Source organism: Pocillopora damicornis, chromosome 2 (assembly GCF_964200805.1).
Source record: "Pocillopora damicornis chromosome 2, jaPocDami1.2, whole genome shotgun sequence".
NCBI classification, from domain to species: domain Eukaryota; kingdom Metazoa; phylum Cnidaria; class Anthozoa; order Scleractinia; family Pocilloporidae; genus Pocillopora; species Pocillopora damicornis.
Genome location: NC_142671.1, coordinates 28,285,408 through 28,301,255, shown reverse-complemented (window position 1 = coordinate 28,301,255; position 15,848 = coordinate 28,285,408). Strand labels below are relative to the sequence as shown.

General features: G+C 38.0%; 1 long non-coding RNA gene and 1 pseudogene across 2 annotated transcripts in view; both read right to left on the bottom strand.

The window, feature by feature from the left end:
* Positions 1–15,848, bottom strand: part of LOC149050645 (uncharacterized) — a 404,897-nt pseudogene that overhangs the window by 217,833 nt on the left and 171,216 nt on the right. The window lies entirely within an intron of this gene.
* LOC149050661 (uncharacterized) lies at positions 5,738–7,619 on the bottom strand. Its single transcript, XR_016184346.1, has 2 exons — positions 7,151–7,619; positions 5,738–7,048 (listed from the first exon to the last, which is right to left on the bottom strand). It is a non-coding gene; the product is annotated as an uncharacterized LOC149050661 (long non-coding RNA).

Genomic DNA, 15,848 nt, shown 5'->3' with positions numbered 1-15,848 from the left:
CCGAGAAGGTAAGTAGCTTTCTTTCCTCGACAAGGTTCGAGGGTGATGTATTTGGTCCAGTCAACGCCTCCAAAAGCTTCGAAAGTGATGTATCTGGTCCAGTCAACGTCTCCGCCCTACAATCTGATTCCTCACGATTTTGGAGGAAGTTTACAGACGAGCAAGACAGTCATTTACTCAGCTTAACTAAAGACCTGGTGGAAAATGACTGCGAAGGGGGAAATCGTCTGGGAAAGAATGCGAAAGGATTCAAGATCACAGGAACTTGGGCTTAACTGGCAAAGAGGACGAAGAAGAATTAAAGAACTGCAAACAACGATTAACTGACGAGGTGCGTCATGAAATGCGTCGCGCGAAGTAAGGCACGCGGAAAAGGAAGTGACGCCACAAGAGACATTGCCTCTGTCCCTCCTTAGACGCCAATTGAGAAAATGAAGGTGCACAAATAGAAGTGGAATTTAACGTAGAGGCCTGGAGTTAGTTGTAGGTTGGTAGATAGTTGAGTTAAATTAATGTTAATGGTGAAACAGAGAATTAACTCTGAAGTGTAAATTAAAGTGCTACTTAAACCCATGAACAACCCACAGGGCGTTAGCCCCAATAAAGGGAAACAGGGAACCACACGAGGCAAAGAAAAAATCTTTTGACCTCGGTGGGAATCGAACCCACTACCTCCGGATTAGATCTACCGTTACTCTGCCGACTGAGCTACGAGGTCGCACAGAGAAAGTCGGGAACGATTTAGGATGGTGAATCGCGGCGAAGAGTTAGTGTTAATGTTCGTCATTAACGCCTCTTTCAAAGGAGTAAAACAAGTGCAAGAAAAACCGCACTAACCACACGCACAAGCAATGTACTTCTAGTAAAGCAAGCCCAAGGAACCTTAGATATACGGGCGCTTTTAAATAGGAGACAAAAAATACATCTAGCCAATAGAACGTGGCACCGATACCTTTTTGAAGCGGAAGCACTGAACTGCGTGTGAACAACCGTGACGCAAACAAAAGCACAAGCACAACAGAGTAAAAAACTTTCCATTCCTTGTGTTTTCATCCGGCATTTACATTTGTTGGCTGTTTTTGCGCTTGCATTTACTCTTCTGCTTGGTTTAAAATTATGAACTTCGCTAAACGATGACAATGACAACCTATTCTCTTCGATTTCTAGAAGCATTTAGGTTGGAAGAAGTTCCTATTACAAAGCGCAAAGTTTTCCCCGAGGAAAAAAATGGCCGAAAGCATTAAGGAAGGAATTTAACGAGGGAAATTTAGATTCGCACCTTCCGAAAAAGTTCTCGAAGTTCAGATCAAGTTTACTTCATACCTTATTCAAAACTCGCCTTGTGAAAGAACCAAAAATATTTCAGATTGCCGCGGGGTTGTCAGGCAATTGTCCAAAATAAAAGGACCTTTGCAGTCTGCTTCAATCGCGAGATTTTTAAAAATTTTTGGGTCGTGTACCTACAAGAAGGTACTTGCTACGCTGTGCGACGAACGTGACCAAAAAAAGATAGGTTAATCTCTGGGGTAAATTACTTTCTCGTTGTTTCCGTCAATACTAGAGAATAAATGTCGTAGAGGCTTAGTAAAATCGCGTTTTCCATTTATCAAAAATATTTAAAACCAGTAGGCAAAAACAAGTAGCAAATACTGACTCGAGAATCTAAAGAGGGAGAGAGAGAGAGAAAAGAGAGGGAAGAGAATTTACAAATTATTAATCGGCTAACTGTCGTGACCGAAATATTTGCTAACAAATGTTGCTAGGCGCACTAAGCGACTCGACACGCAACGGATCGGATACCGCCCCCTGTGAGGGGGCCGGATGGGAAAATACTACCCCCTCTCGGTACCAATCAGATAGCAGGATTTGTAGAACACCGCCCGCTCAAGCACCGAGAAAAAAAATGACATTTGATCTAACGCGTTAGCTTTATGTGCACTCTACTGTTATGTCTATTGCTTTTTGTCATCCGGATCCGCCCTTAGTCTTGCTACTAAGATTATTACACCTATTTGAAAGTTGTTTCACTATTTGAAGACAAGAACTGAAGCATTTATTTACGTTAACTAATAGCGACGCAATACATCTGAGAATACAATCAATTAGTAAAACGTTGGCACCAAACGTGCAGCTTCGCTATAACTCGACCATCATAAGGTGATTTACTATCAAACTCACCGATCCACATACCAAGAAAGATAATTTTTTCGATATGTTTATTATATCAATTCATCTCAAAACAAGAGGTTATCACATATTTAATACTTATTGAAATTCTACAAATTTTACGCACTTGTTAGCTATCCATTTACAGTCCGTTAAAATTTTCACGAAACGTCAGCTTTTAAACTCTTTATGGTGGATAATTTACGTTATCAACTCAGCCGATAATACTTAATTATTTAATTTCCAACGGACTCAAAGAGAGGCATTGTGACAGCCCACTTGTCACAATGTTGTAATCCTTTAGCAGACGATAAAGAGAGGTGTCAGCACCAATCTTTTCAATCTGTTCACTGATTCCATATACATCACCCAGAAAAAGCTGTGGAAGCTGTTAAGAGCCACACATATGTATGGAGGCAAGAAAACCTCTTGACTGGGTATATGAATGTACATTTTAAATGGAATAGCACCCACACACACCTTAGCAGTGATTATCAAAGTAAATTATTGTGATACTGTATTTTCTTTCCTGTCGATGTCTCATCACAACTGAACCCCCTAGTTAACACATTCACAAACTGCTAATGATGTACACTGTTTTAAAAATAACCTCCTCACTACATTTTCTATTCAGTAATTTTGGTGGTATATCATTTTCATTTCTTGTGAGCTTCTGTGAACAGTTTGAAATTGTAAGGAGAAGTCACATATCAATCACTCAGGGAGTAAATGAGTTAACAAAAGGAAAGAGAGCATTGTGCATTCTAACACTGTGCTCATGTTAATGATTTTTGTTGATTACATTAAGAATTTTGTGACATGAATTGACTGCTACACCCTGGCACTTTGAGGAAAGCCTAATTTTTTTAAATACCTATTAAGGACAGCACAAACAATTTCATCATGAAGCCCTTACAAATGAAAGCATGTCAACAGTTACAAAAGATAGAAGGAATCAATGACTACCATAGGCTGTTCCTGGTCAATGAGATTGATAAACTCTTTATTAATCATTCATTTTCCATAGCAAATAACAGCATAAAATTGAGCTGGTGTCAAGATAAAGGTTTCAACCACACATAAATCAAACTCTTGTTGAATTCACAATGATGTTCATGAGGATGCCTCAGTTCCTAGAACAAAAAGGCCACAATGATTTATAAAGGATTATCAAATAACATCAGATGAATAAGGAGAATATAATTCTGTCTCTTAATTCAAATCCTTATTGTCTTTGAAAAGGTAAAGGTATGCATAAATGCACCAGCAGCTTTTGAAGTAACAAAAGTAGATGCAAGTTGTTGATTTGAGACTGAAGCTCAAAAGGAAGTGAACTGAGATACCCTGGGCATATTTTAGTTTACTGAAATCACTCATTGAACTTTGTAACCATCTGTTGGACAAAAGTACCATGCACCCTCATTAACATTAATATCATCATATTATCCATTAAGGAAAAAAACCCCTATTAAATGATCAAGAGAAACATATATTGGTTTGATTGTAACTTCCTGATGAACACACATACGTATGGCATACAAAAATAATAACAAGTTCAAACTTAGCACTCATTCTCAAACTAATAGACTCAAATTTTTTCTGATCTTTTAACAAAGAGAAAAAAAAACCAATATAATTATATATTTGAACCAAATTAAAAAAAAAGTAATTCATAGTTTGATGCAAAATTTGAATAGGTTTCTATTTGGATTGCCTTAGGGTGAAAAACATCTTTATAACACCATTATTTTTCATTTAGACTGATATTAAGATACAAAATATAAGCCTCCACTGTCATTTCCAATGACTAAAGACAGCCATTGTGTTTCTTATTCCAACAACTTATTGCATTGGACACCTTCTTATTTTGAACTGAGTTACAATGAAGCCATGAACTAAAGTTAGTATACATGTGTGAAAGTTGAATATCACTTGTGAGCAATATTTTTACCCCAGTCTTGGATTGCTTATTGATAAATCACAAACTGTTAGTCATTTTACTCCATTTCATCAAATCCTTCATGACAGGAATAAAGAACATTCACTGTCAAAAAAAAATGTTATTGGAATACAATTGTTTTTATGAAACAAGAAGCTTTCTGCCTTTTTGTTATATCATTTTGTTACATGTAGTAATATGAAAAATGCCCTCTGAATCATGTATGATTAGATTTATTTTTGATTTACAGGTAAAAACAGTGGTTTGCATGATTTTTACTTTGATTTTTTTTTCCATAACATGCAGCCAAAAAACTGCAAATATAACAATTAGTGTTGTTTGGTTTACTGATTGAATAAAAGGGAAATGACTCAAGAGCTGGCTTGGAAGAAAGATGCAACTTAACCACTCAGCCACACACAAATTAATGAAAATGCAACATAAGTCTTAGTCAGTCATTAAATCAGCTGGTTTATTTACATTGGCTAAATTTAGCTCCCATCAAACAATACCAAGTCCACAACATTGAGTCAGAGAAAACTTTGAAATTGAATGCTTCTAAAGATGCATGTAGGTGGCAGACATTTTTATGGTCTTAACAATACTTGTCATTGTTGGGGAAGAAACCAAACTTTTATTACCAGGCAGCAAGATCATCACAGGAAGAATGCATGCACAACATCATAAATTCACAAATTTTCCCCCTAATTGTTACCAATTGATTGGAAAAAGTGTATTCTATCTGCTTTACAAAGACAGTGATCTGTACTTCTCACCTGAGAGAGAGCATATGAACTGCTAGCTAACCATAAGACTGATGTAGGTATTTCATATAGAAGCTTTTAGCTCAGCTTCCTACACTGATCCAGAATGGTAACTCCCAAGCCTGCTTTCTTGTTTTAGTCAACAGAAGGAACTGATAAAACACTCAAAGCATCATGGTACAAAACATTTTGCTCCTCTCCTTTTACTTAAAGAAGGTGACATCAATAATAGTCATAAGGTGTTGACATTGAATAAACATCTGTGAATCAGAATGGAGATCACCAGCCATATTTGATGCATTTTAACAGAAGAGAGGATATTTGAAAAACCTTATTCAATGCAGCCATCATCAACATGGTACAGGTACCTAAAACAGTTTGGCTTCAAAGGCTGAACAGGTTTTTAGAAGAAACCTAAGGAGGAGGAACCACAGTGACTACTCATTGAGTGCACTCCTTCCTCTAATTCCTCCAGTACATATGTATATATTCAAATTATTTTCTTGGTCTACTTTGCCTTTTTCTTACTCTTGGTCCTCTATCTATTAAAAGCTCCTGGCCAGCTTTAGATTTATCACCCTAGCAGAGAATCTTTTCAGGTGACATTCTTGGTTGGTGTTTTTGTAAATTTTCATTATGGTGGCAAGAGTCACAGGCATCCTAAATGCTCTAAACTGCATTATGAGCCTTATGGTTCCCAACAGAATTCATCCTTGTGTGCCTGATGAAATGACAATCACTCATTTTTCCTCATCAGAGCCATTTGGCACATTAAATCTCCATATTTGGGAAGGAACCTTTGTAATACCCCTCACACCTATGAATATTGTCACAAGTATTTCGTTTAATTTATTGACAACCAGAAATGTTTAGATAGACATTTTATTTTCATGTGACTTTTATCAATTTATTTGTAACATAAGGGATCATTTATGAGATTAAACTTTAAACAGTAGTCAAGATATGAGTGTCTATTTTCCTGTACATTTACGATTCATAAAAAAATCTCAAACCTTTTTTCACACTGCTCCATGGTCTAACTCTCATTATTCAAAGTGAACAAGCCACAGATTTTGTAAATAATATTCCGATAGATTTGTTGGCATTCCAAGCTTAGATGATCAGTCCCATAAGACATTGGTTGGTGTTAGTTTTGTAACATAATGTTCATTCAGTTCATATCCCAGGAACTTACTATACCGTAGATATTATCAAGTAATTGTCACTTTCAAACAAGGCCTTACTTATTTAATCTGCCATGGTTGACCAGCCCAGTCAGCTGCTATTTCTGTTAGGAAATAGTCATTACCACTAGGTATAGCTTGCATGTTCTTTGAATAGATATATTTACGAGGTTTTACCCGCTTTGTTCAGTTCAAGTGTAGATTCTACTGCATCACCTTCTACTCAGAGTTTCTCTCTACACTGGTACTCATCTATTCAATCGAGTCAAATTCAGTGCGTGTGCAAACCAATTTAGTAACCGATTCCTTGTTTTCAGGCTTAGTTCTCGGGCTTTTTCTATTGTTATTCGTTTCGGTTAAGTCTCCCTTTATCACCTATCGAATGGCCTGTATCGTTACTAAATCGGTTGGTTTTTTTATGCTCGGACTCGTGCTTGATTAGGTCCATATCTTCAATATAAGGTTATTTAATATAGGGGTATCGTCTGAGTTAAACACCGCGTAGCTTATTAATCGTTTTCCAGCCTTCCTTACGATCATTATAAGTGCCGATTATATTTGACATTTCCATGTTACGGTCGTTATTGCAATGTTAGCGATAGTTCCTTCATTTGTATTATTTTAACTTCGATACGTTAGTTATGTTTAGCTTCTATTTTCGTCTTGTATTTCAGTTCGAACCGGCATACGGTTGACATCATACGATTCACTACTAAGCTGACAGCACGCGATTCATTTTAACTGATTTTGTATGGAACATTGGTCGCTGTTTACATCGTAGTCAGAAATTCTTGTCGAGTTCGTTTAACACTACGCACTATTCTACGCATGTGATTACTTGGATTTTGTCTGCTACATTCTGTCCTTGTAATTTACACTACACACTCTCCTAAGCATGTGATTACTTGTATTTTGTCTGCTACATTCTATCCTTGTAATTTACAGTTGGCACGATTTGATTCCAATCACTGTGCTCTTCGATACTTCCAATTCACCTGCACAGTAAATTAAAGGAAATGACCTGTCATTTTCTCATTTAAATTTCAAGGGCTTAGCTTTCTTATTATAATGTTGTGTGAAAGTTTCAACGTGCTTACCTGAGGCACATGTTGCACGGGCATGCATGTAACTTCTCAGAAACTTTCCATTGATACCAGGCAATGTATTTTCGCTTTGCCCAAGTCATCCAATATAATTCCATCCAAAGAAGTGGCATGAACTACACAAGTGTAAACTTTCCGTTGAAAGCCAACACTGTTGGTTATGGAATCAGTTCGTTCCTAACATCATCTTAGACCAAAACCGACCAACGTGGTGTGTTTACGGTTAGTTCTCTGTGACGTTGCCTGCCCTTTTTGCTTGTTTTTCTTCTGGTTAGCAGTCTTGAGCCTTTCTTTTTTCCATGATATGCCTTTCTTAAAATTTGACTTAGTTGCGGCAGAAACTATCCAGCTTTGAACGACTCACTGTATTCTCACTGTCAACAAAAGCCTCGGAGCATTAGCGTCCTGGCCTCAAGTGACAACATTCAGGAATATGGAATGAACTTTAGGATGTAGAGGCTTTCGTTACATTGGAATACAGAGCCACGCAGATAGACTACGAGCAGTCCCTCCTTTTTGGTAGAGTCCGTTACGTGAGTTAAAAAATTCGTTGAAAAAAAAAAGATTGATGCAAGTGCGTCGCGGGGAGCTCTTAGATAACGTCGATGCGCCGCGAGAGCTCCAAGAGTGAGGCACTCGAACTGTAAGGGCTACGGACTAAGCCCAAGAGTTTAACCTTGTGCGGCTGACTGGTTTTCAGGCGTCTAATTTTAATCTCATTTAGGCGTAACCAATGAGATTTTCATCTTAATTACCAGCAGTTAATCTTCAGGTCATCTCGACACACTGGTGTAAAGGCATTTCAAATTTCGAGCGTACAATAAACTGGAAATCTATACAATGTTTCAGTAAGGATGAGTGTCACGAACAAACTGACTTCCAGGAAGATAATTAGGAAGGGCAGGCCGGTCAAGGAACCATCGGGAGACCGCGAAGCTTTGAGGTGTGAGCTTCAGAAGTCGAATTACAGAACGACTCTTTCTCTACGTAGTGTGCAGCATCTAAACTGAGATTAGTGGATTACGGCGTTAAAAATAGCCCAGTGTGGGCAGAAGGATATTTCATTACATCATATTCGATTACTGGGTAATTCCCACAGACCAGTCTGACAACGAAATATTTTGTGCACATATCATTTCATCCAACGTGATATATATGTGGTGCAGCTATCAGAGGTTTGGTTTATTGACAATATGTTAAAGGAGAACCTTCGCTAAGTTGCAGTGTGTAGGTTGCCGTTGAATTTGATTTGTAATTCAAGCGGCAGTATTCGAACCAAATTTAACAGAACTTTAACATGCTTCTTACTCTACACAACTAACTTACATGGTAAAGGAATAAACGGGTGGTGAAGCGCACCATACCACGTGTGTTGACTGACCTTACAAGCTGAGAGAGGCCAGAGAGCTTGTATCTTAAAAAAATGACTTGTGTTTAGTTCAATCGTCAGTAAAGAAAATGGATCCAATGTTGGGCTTTTCAAAATAGTGGTACAATGATTTCTTCAACCTTTTGATAAAGGGATTGTTCTATATTTATGTTAAGTTGAGAGTAATTTCCACAAAGAGTCATAGATAGGGTGTAACTTTCTGTGCTTCCCTCCGCTTTTGCAAACGTTTGATATATTATTTGAGGCGGTATATTTGTTGAAGATTGATGTAAAGAAAACCTTCGAAAACGGGGAGAAATGGAAGACAAAGGAATCACTTTAAGTTTTGAAACTGACCTGTCCCTTTTTTTTTTGTTTTGTTTTTTTTGGTTTCTTTGCTTTTTTAATCGCAACTTGATTTTTCTTATTATTATTTTGCTGTCGTTCTCATTTTTTTTCCGCAGTCCTACAGCTAGCGCGATGAACTTCGACAAATAACGCTTCGGTTGATAGTCCATTGTAACCGTTCATAGTCCATTGTAACCGTTCATAGTCCATTGTAACCGTTCATAGTCCATTGTAACCGTTCATAGTCCATTGTAACCGTTCATAGTCCATTGTAACCGTTCATAGTCCATTGTAACCGTTCATAGTCCATTGTAACCGTTCATAGTCCATTATAACCGTTCATAGTCTATTGTAACCGTTCATAGTCCATTGTAACCTTTCATAGTCCATTGTAACCACTCATAGTCCATTGTAACCGCTCATAGTCCATTGTAACAGTTCATGGTCCATTGTAACAGTTCATGGTCCATTGTAACCTTTCATGGTCCATTGTAACCGTTCACAGTCCATTGTAACCGTTCACAGTCCATTGTAACCGTTCACAGTCCATTGTAACCGTTCACAGTCCATTGTAACCGTTCATAGTCCATTGTAACCGTTCATAGTCCATTGTAACCGTTCACAGTCCATTGTAACCGTTCACAGTCCATTCTAACCGTTCACAGTCCATTGTAACCGTTCACAGTCCATTGTAACCGTTCACAGTCCATTGTAACCGTTCACAGTCCATTGTAACCGTTCATAGTCCATTGTAGCCGTTCATAGTCCATTGTAACCGTTCACAGTCCATTGTAACCGTTCATAGTCCATTGTAACCGTTCATAGTCCATTGTAACAGTTCATGGTCCATTGTAACAGTTCATGGTCCATTGTAACCGTTCATAGTCCATTGTAACCGTTCATAGTCCATTGTAACCGTTCATAGTCCATTGTAACCGCTCATAGTCCATTGTAACCGTTCATAGTCCATTGTAACCGCTCATAGTCCATTGGAACCGCTCACAGTCCATTGTAACCGTTTATAGTCCATTGTAACCGTTCATAGTCCATTGTAACCGTTCATAGTCCATTGTAACCTTTCATAGTCCATTGTAACCGTTCATAGTCCATTGTAACCGTTCATAGTCCATTGTAACCGTTCATAGTCCATTGTAACCGTTCATAGTCCATTGTAACCGTTCATAGTCCATTGTAACCGTTCATAGTCCATTGTAACCGTTCATAGTCCGTTGCAACCGTTCACAGTCCCTTGTAACCGTTCACAGTCCATTTTAACCGTTCACAGTCCATTGTAACCGTTCACAGTCCACTGTAACCGTTCACAGTCCATTGTAACCGTTCACAGTCCATTGTAACCGTTCACAGTCCATTGTAACCGTTCACAGTCCATTGTAACCGTTCATAGTCCATTGTAACCGTTCACAGTCCATTGTAACCGTTCACAGTCCATTGTCACCGTTCACAGTCCATTGTAACCGTTCACAGTCCATTGTAACCGTTCACAGTCCATTGTAACCGTTCACAGTCCATTGTAACCGTTCACAGTCCATTGTAACCGTTCACAGTCCATTGTAACCGTTCACAGTCCATTGTAACCGTTCACAGTCCATTGTAACCGTTCACAGTCCATTGTAACCGTTCACGGTCCATTGTAACCGTTGATGGTCCATTGTAACCGTTCATGGTCCATTGTAACCGTTCATGGTCCATTGTAACCGTTCATGGTCCATTGTAACCGTTCATGGTCCATTGTAACCGTTCATGGTCCATTGTAACCGTTCATGGTCCATTGTAACCGTTCATGGTCCATTGTAACCGTTCATGGTCCATTGTAACCGTTCATGGTCCATTGTAACCGTTCATGGTCCATTGTAACCGTTCATGGTCCATTGTAACCCTTCATGGTCCATTGTAACCGTTCATGGTCCATTGTAACCGTTCATGGTCCATTGTAACCGTTCATGGTCCATTGTAACCGTTCATGGTCCATTGTAACCGTGCATGGTCCATTGTAACCGTCCACAGTCCATTGTAACCGTTCACAGTCCATTGTAACCGTTCACAGTCCATTGTAACCGTTCATAGTCCATTGTAACCGTTCATAGTCCATTGTAACCGTTCATAGTCTGCCGGCTGTTTTCTCGCACTGCACTTGTTGTCCTTATTAACATGATTGTAATTCATCCTCTCCGAGCAAATTTAATTACTTGACAACTTTCTTTTCCTCATTTTTGGAGTACTATTTTCTTGCGTTTTTAGATTCACGGGCAGCACGGTTTTTGCATTCAGTCTCCGATTCAATTTCTTTTCAAAATTAAGCTAACAGGTGTAGGTATTATGGCCGAGTATATCCTTAAATCAGTTAAATTCTCCCATCGCCATAATATTTCTTTCATTTGGTTGGCTTAAAATGTTCACAAAAATCCAAATATCTTTTGAAGCAAGATTTTCCTGATTTCACAATGTCACACACAAAATACGTCAAAGATGCAGAGTTTCGGCTCTAACGTTTGTTCCTATCAATTTTTGTCGCACCGTTTGTTTCGTTCACGGGATGTTGGTGCATGGTGCTTTCTTTTTTAGTCCAAAAGGCTTTTCAACAGGGGTTGAAATGACAGAGTGCGAGCTTGATAAATTCCTTTATCGCAACAAGTCTTTCCTTACGTTCGATAAAGGATCGTTTTCTGCTGCTTTGGGAGTAATGATATGGCAGTCAAAGAAATGAAAACACGTGCATCGTGTTGTTATTTAGCTCTGTTAGCTGTTTCTGTTTATGATCATCTATAATTTAACTTAAATAATAAGCTCGTGTATTGGTGTAGAAGATGCACCACTCCCCTATCATTAACTTCGAAGTAATTTTACATTAAAGGGAGAGCTAAGTGATTCCTTCCAAGAGAGCAAATGAAGCTTCTACTAGTTTTGTTATCTATCAGTATTACAAGATTCAAAGGGCTGGAGATGATAATCTACGTGGAAAGGAAAGGCTAAGTTTGAGATTCAGTGCAGATTGCATCCTCAGGGAATTGACAAGCCACACAGAATAACTTTTAACGCAAACTTACTGTAACTCAGCCTCAAAGCTTCGTTAGCCCCAGAAAATTCATTTACTTATGATGATTTCAGTCTCTGAGTCACGTTTACTTAAAATTTCACGATATAAGGTTCATCTTGTTTTCTCTTTTATAGTGACTTGTCCTATAACCAACTGGAACAACTGCCTCCAAGAGCTTTTTTTGAAAAGATTGGCCTTAAAGAACTGTAAGTAGAACATTTCTTACAGGTGATATAGAGCTTCCGTTTAGGTCGCTCTCCTTTATCAAATATCGTGTTATGATGTTGTGAAAATAACTGTTTATTATATGGTCATCTTAAAAGGAATGTATACAAACAAATTGAAGTATTTGATTGGTTAAAATCGATATCGCTCATGGTCAAGATTTTCCAATGTATACACTGACATTTAGATCGATGTTTTGTAATATTTGTTCTTAAAAGTAACAAGAAAAACAACGAAAAACAGTACTAACAGTTCTTTTCGTCCAGATATTTTCTAGATGCCAAACTAAGCAATCAGATGATTCGATAAACCTAGACAACCATTTAGCATGTCTCTTTAGGCGACCTACATAAGCTCATTCCAAACTTAGTTAGTTAAACAAGTTAGTGCTTGCAATAAAACGTTAAGATGTCTCCACAGTTCATTAATTCAAACCTAAGGCAATCACTGCTAGAGCGCATATTGAGAAGTATCAGCCTCAACGTTTTATCTGATGATCATTCAAGATCGCAAGGCTGAATAAGAAATAATAGCTTGTCGATCGAACAACAAACAGGTATTAAAGTACATTGCTTCTTTGGTTACTTTTCGTAAACTTTTGTTTAACTTCAACCTTTTCCATCGAGCCAGAATGAAAAACGGATTCGTTGTCTTCGTCAATTGAGGAGTTTCTTTTACCGAGGCTGAATTTTGGACAGTTATTTTGTCCCATTTGGACTGGAGTAGTTATCTCCTCTGTCCTTTTGGTTTCTTATTTGGCCACATAATTAAAATCCTGTCAACGAAGCTGGGTCGTTCTGAGGGGAGCCGTCTTGATCTCATGCACTGGTACATGCTCATGCACTGAGTTCGGCCTGTATCGGTCACCTTGATTCCACAAAGGTCTTACACTCTGCAATGATGCAATACTAACTGACTCGACGTTCTTGATTTTTGAAGCTATCCAAACCACGTACAAATTAGTTGACCTTCGTGTTTGCTTCAGCTCTTGACAGCACCGCACAGTTTCAATATATTTTTTAAAATTTATCCTTTACTCATCCGGGTTGTACCTCTCACCATCTTCCCGGTTATGAAGCACAGACTCGAGAAAGACAATTTCAGTATTAAGCTGGTTAGAAAGATTTAGATTTAAAATTGAAGTCCTTTAATTAACAGTGTAAGAATAGTGAGATCTTTCATCTTTTTGCGATCTCAGAGACTCTGGGTTATTTTATGGGGCTGATCCTCTCTAAATAACGTATATAACTCTTCTCATTTTATCAATTCTTTCTCGTTAAGCCGGTAGATGCTTGTATGACTTCAGCAGATGGAGTGGGGATCTTTCCCACATCATTCGCCAACACTAATATGGAAATTTTTATTCACCAAAACTATTTACGTAGCACGCTTTAGACCAATCTTCTTTACTTAGGAATGTTATGGGCTCAATAAACTGAAGCCCTTACTAACCTAAATTACCAGCCTAAAATCGGTCCTCTGAAATGTGATTGCCACTTACAATTACACCTCTCATTTATTGTATATATATACATACATATATATATGCATAAGTTAAAAAATTAAAGAGGACGCATAGATTCTCTTTCACTCTGAGTTTCGCGCCTAAGTGCTCGTCAGACAGAACTTTATTCAATGAAGAACATGCCTCCTCATATACATATTAGATAAGTAGCTAATTAATTCACTATAATGATGATCTGATCTACGTGTGAAATAAAGATTCTACAGAGCTATTGTTGGCGGCTTGTAAGTAAAACTTATTCACGTGGCGGCATTCAGAAATGAGTTCTGTTCTTTTGTTTAATAAAGACGGCTTCTTAGCTCTAACTAAATAAAGTTTTTCAGTGAGGCACAAGTGGCAACGCTTGCTTTTGTTTCTTTAGGCCGGGGTGGTCGCTAAAATACTCCAGTTAATTGTAAAATTGGTGTTGTTGTCTTTGAGTGTCCAGATATGCTTTGACAGTTCCGTGCTGTTTGAAAATTTTTTTCTGTTCCTTCTGTAAGTCCAATGTAATTCATTCCGGCTGTTTCACTTTCTGTTGTCACGATGGCGTTGGCGTGGTCTTTTAGGGTAATAAAAGCTTGTTGTTTTGCGATTTGTTCTGTGCGGTTGTCGATGTTGAGCTCCTGGGCGAAAGATTTTGCTTGTGAGTCAATGAATCTTGCACCTGTTTCCATAGTTTCAATTGATATTTTTCCATGACCACAGGCCTTTTCTTACCAAAACTCGCGCAGTATTTGTTGAATTTGAGTACCTCAATCTCAAGTTCATTGAAACGTGATAACTTAAGAAGCAATGGCAGTCTTTGTAAAAGCGGTCAGGTGCATTCCGGTTTTCAAACTTATCTCATGGATCTATCTTAGTCTTAAAGTAATCGAAACCCCCATAGTTTTACCAAACATTGCAAAAGAAATTTTCTGAGAGAAAATCGCTTCGGCGCTCAAAGACCATTTTTGACAGCGCTGATGTAATGAAAATAGACACAAATTGCTGAGCTCGTGTTTTCACAAAACTTTGGTATGAGGAGTTTTTTTTCTTTTCTTCGCATATTTTTGTCAATCTCTTATGAGAACAAAGCAAATAAGTCTTTTTTTAAAGTTTTTTTACACTGAAAATTATTTTTCAGTTTGACACCTACTATTTAATTTCGGTTCAGCGCAAAAGTCCCAATAGAATTTTTATTCAGACTAACTGAAATAAAGTACCCCTGTAACATTCCGCTAAATAGATATTGAGAGCTGAGGTTGGCTAAAAAATGATTCACCAAAACTTTTAAGGCTCATAGATGGTGTTACACCCCTAAACTACCCCATGTTCTTCCATATTTTGAAAAACAGGACAAGAAACAGGAAGTCCTCATCTTGTGCTTCTCAACTCGTGAGAAAAATTTAACTTGTGAATCAATTATAAGCTCTAATTGCCATGGGTCTACGCATAAATTCTGATAAGGTGGCTACCTGAAACGCTTTGAAAAAATACAATATCTATCAGAATTTATAATAAAGTTTGGATATAATGCACGCTGTCAGCATAGAGCTGAGTAAAGCTCTCACGCTATCTGCCAAATTGTGCTATGTCCGACCTTTTCCGAAACTTCTCTCTAACTGTTTTTCGTTCATTTAAAGTTTACAGAACAAGCGAACCGGCGAGTAGCAACGGAAGAGCCAAACAAAGGTTTTGTAAGCATGCCAAGCGCCGTAATTTACGTTATTTTAAAGTGAGTTGAGACCAAAATCACCTGAGAGAAAACGTTATGAACAGTCCGAGTTTTGAAGGTTTTTACGCTCAGTCAGATTGCAAGCTTAATTTCAAAAAACTTTAAGATTGCAACCTTTAATTTGAAAAAAACAGAAACATGTTTTGGTGCTTGTCTAAAAAGTAATTTTTTAATTTGTTCTCAATTTCACAATTTGCATGTTGATACTATTGCAATGCATTAAGTGAAAAAAGATCTAACGTCGGATATGCTTTCTCGACATCAGAACTGGTACATTGAAAAAAAAATGTGTCTGATCCACTCAAAATTTCCAACTGCAATCGAAGCAATGATCGCTGTGAGTTTTTTGAGTCTATAATTCGAATAAACGCCGCATCATGTTGCGGCGTTTATTAGGGGGCGGTGTCTATTGATATTTCTGCTCTAAAATGCGGCATGTAATTCATTCGGGGACGGCGTTAATTCGAGGGCGGC